This window comes from Monopterus albus, unplaced genomic scaffold, assembly GCF_001952655.1.
Source record: "Monopterus albus unplaced genomic scaffold, M_albus_1.0 scaffold52.1, whole genome shotgun sequence".
NCBI lineage: Eukaryota > Metazoa > Chordata > Actinopteri > Synbranchiformes > Synbranchidae > Monopterus > Monopterus albus.
The window spans coordinates 1,956,482-1,960,310 of record NW_018127932.1 but is presented as its reverse complement, the minus strand read 5'-3'; the positions used below and the strand labels follow the sequence as shown (position 1 = coordinate 1,960,310).

The 3,829-nt window shown below is 40.6% G+C and overlaps 1 long non-coding RNA gene across 3 annotated transcripts in view; it reads right to left on the bottom strand.

Annotated features, from left to right (window-relative positions):
- Positions 1-3,829, bottom strand: part of LOC109961083 (uncharacterized) — a 60,568-nt gene that overhangs the window by 40,605 nt on the left and 16,134 nt on the right. The window contains exon 3 of one of the 3 annotated variants that reach the window (XR_002275093.1): positions 4-126. The exons of the other annotated variants lie outside the window; for them this stretch is intronic. This is a non-coding gene — a long non-coding RNA (uncharacterized LOC109961083). The remainder of the gene's footprint in view (positions 1-3; positions 127-3,829) is intronic. 3 annotated transcript variants of the gene reach the window in all.

The following is a 3,829-nucleotide window of genomic DNA, read 5'->3' as shown; positions in this document are numbered from 1 at the left end:
TACCCGGCAACAGAGAGCTGAGTCATCTCTGTCACAGCCCTCCCACGCTGCAGTGCTCTCGGTCTCTCTCGGCAGTGGAGATGCATGGCCATGGACATGATACCAAAACTAACTGCATCACTTCATCTAGACCCACAGATGACAAAAAACACACATTTACTGTAAATGAGGGGAGCCTTGACGGTACAGGGATGGCATAGGTGGGTGTGAGTGTGTTGTGTCATGTGTGCAAGCCTTTTTCTGGCAATTGTACAGGAACTGACACCACTTACTTCAAAAGGATTTTTGAAGGTTAAGCATTTAGTTGTGTTGGTTGACGTTGGGGTTAGGGGCTAGTGAACGCATCTTGTTTTTAGCCTGAGACCAACTCTCCAGGCTGCATTATGAGGTTAATCAGTAAGAATGAATTTTATGAAGGCCAAGGTCAAAATCTGCCATCACCCCTGTGGAGAAATTACTGTGCAAACAAGTGAAACGGGACCTAAAGGAATAACTGCTTCAGTGTCTGTGGATTGTTGGCTCCTACCAGAGTCAAATTCCTCATGTGTCCGACACACCTGGCCAATAAAGCAGATTCGGATTCTGACAATCCTTATAAACACAAAGCAGGCCATGGAGACTTCAAGTTCTGCAAAAAGTTTACTTAAACAGTGATTCAGATTTAGAAAGGAGGCGGTCTTTAACCCTATAAAGCCTGACACATCAAAAAATAGCCAGAACATTCTAATTTTTTGGAACAGAGATGTTTATTAAACCTTTTATTAACAAAATCCAAAATATAATTCATGATTCAAAATTCAAGATTCACTATTTTTATTTGCCATATATGCATAGACAGACAGTCCAGGCATAGAGGTGTCATATTATTTATATTTCTTTTGTATCACATTTGATACATGGGGCATTTTTGGTGATTTTTTTTTGCTCAGAAACCTCACGTATCAAATATGATACAAATGGTTTTATAGGGTTAATGGTTTCCTCAAATTTGAGGCTAAACTGACTGCAACCACTGCACCTCACGCTGCCCCTCCTATTTTCTGATATTGGTCACAAGCAATCCGTCAGGACAAAGCCAGTTAATCTGCCAACTATGAAAATGATTTCATTGATTTCTAGGCTCCCTGGCAGCGTTGTCGAGTTGCCACAACCAGCCACATCTGCAGCAAATTCACAAATTCCCAGACTTCATTCATGATTAGTTCATGAAGGACACACTTCTTGGCAATGTTAACTTCATCTGTACCATTCATGTAGTGCAGTTCATTATGCATTGACTCAGTTAATGTTCAAACCTTTTTTTTTCAGACTGAATGAAACATTCTCTTGTATCTTAGCCTAAGAAAGTTATGCAGGCAAAATGACATGTTTGTTAGTTTTTCAGCTGGGAGCCCAAATTATACTTTCCTTGTCCATATGACCACAAGGATCTGAACATGACCCTAAGTTTCTGGACATGAGCAGACTGCTTACAAGTGAGCTGCTGTGTATGAAAAAAAACCCAGTATGGAGGTAGCTGCTGTGCATCCACTGTTCACCACATTTTGGCATATATTCAGGGACTTAACAGCTTATTTTCTGAGATCTGGTCAAATGACTCATACAGATAAATGGTTAATTCTTTCCAATTAGTGGTTCACAGTATTAATGCTGATTCACACTCTGATCAATATTTATCCAAATATGATATTGAGAAAAGGTCAGTATGGAAACTCCACTGTTAAGATTAATATATGCTGTTATGTGAAACTGCTTTTTGCAGTCAGTAAGCTACACCAGTGATGGTGAATTGCCGTAGACTAACCCAGAAAACCCAGATAAAGTAGCTAAATCTGGCACAAAGCATCGCTTTTCTCTTTGTATGAGAGCGGTCAGATAACCCAACATACACCCCCAAATGCAACCCTTTTTATATAATGAGACAACTCATTAAAAACAAACCTATCAGAACTTTGAGTTTGGCTCATGTCACATTCACTACCTATAACCAGGGGGTGATCGACTTGGTGGTTTCACTTCTGGGAGCCATCAGTTAGCTAGCACTAAGGGTGGTCCTACTAATGTTAGTGCTAGTGTGCAGGGATCAAGTTCCTCAGAACAGTACTTGGCTGCAGGACAATGTCCTTCCATCCATCCATCCATTTTCCTCCGCTTATCCGGGACCGGGTCACGGGAGCAGCAGTCTAAGCAAAGATGCCCAGACTTCCCTGTCTCCATTATTATTATTATTATTAATTCTTCTGATCAGAATTTACTTTTTCTTTTTTCTGTTACAGAGCCTTCATGCAGACTGTGGTAAATTTACACGCAGATATCCCACATCTCCACTCTTGTTTGAGGATGAATCTTCCACAGAGAGTGATCTTCACTTCAATGATCTACCAAATTTGAGTCCAGCATCAGAGTCATCAACTAACTTCATTCCTGATAACTGGGATGAGACTGTCAGCATTGATGGGTTTGAACCAAGGCATTCTTTAACTGACTCTGATTCTGAATCTATTTTTTCCAGTGGAGAGCAATTTTCACTTGTATTTGAAGACAGTACTGATAAGTCAGTAAATGAGGAATCTTATACAGTAGGTCACATGAGCCTCATTAGCCCAAACAACTTGAGCTAATAAGACCTTGGTCCTACTTTTCCAACTTATGCACCTGGCACACAACTTTCGTGAGCAGGGTTCATCTTAGAACATGGTGATCAATGATCGTAACGCATCCATCGAAGTGATGGCTTCATGGCTGCGCTAGCTAGCTGAGAATGAGACAACAAAGTACCAATGCATTGCTAAAATCATCACTATGCAGTCACTCACATGCAGTAGATCTTAATTGTGCCTTTTCTGCTGAGATAATCATATCTTCAGATTCAGTACACATTCAAAAGCTGCTACACATCCAAGAGCTGACTTCCAATATGGCTGAAACGGGGTGCAAAATAGTGTTAAGTTAATATAATCAGATATTCTGAGGTTGAGTAGATAAATACATCTGCAGGAAACTAATACGTGGTGTCCAACATCACTGCCACTGAAAATATTACTAGACCGATTAAGCAATTTGTCACTGAAGAGATATACAACATATAACATATACCCTCATTGCTAAATCATTTCCAAAAAAGTATTTATTGCTGCACGTCTGAAACAGTACTACAAATCTACAGAATGCAATCTGTGTAGAAGTAGTCATTTCTAGCCACTCAAAGCCTTTCTGTTGATTCAAACTGTGAAACTGGAATGCAGTGCAATAGCCTGTGAGTGAGTTTTTAAATCATCTCCATCATATGTATACAGATGTTTATAAAGAGCATCACTACAGACTGTGAAACTCCCACTAGTGTACTCACGTACTCATTCCTGTACACAGACTGAACAAGGTGACTGAAGTGCTCCCACGCTGGAGCTCTGTGATCACCTTGTTCCATCTGGAGACAGCTGCTGCAATATCACCAGGAGATACAACACCGCCACTTTCACTTCAGCCCTTCAAAGGCGCGGTCAGTGTGTCACACCATGATTACATGACTGAATTTGGAGCAGTGGGTTACACGCCAAGGCCCAAGAATAGCCAACATTTGCCGCAACCTGACCGACTGCCGACAAGTAAACGCACCATCTCTGTGATTATCCACCGTCAAATTTTAAATTACATTTCCCATTTTTTAACCCGTCGCTGCAAAAGGTGAACCTGTGTTTTGCATGCGGAGCCATTTACTAACCCAGGAAAATCATGTGCTCTGCTATATTTACACAACAGAGGGTTTGTTAACACTTTTTTGTGGAGACTTCCAAGAAATAAACAAAATTAAACATAACATAAAACAGCC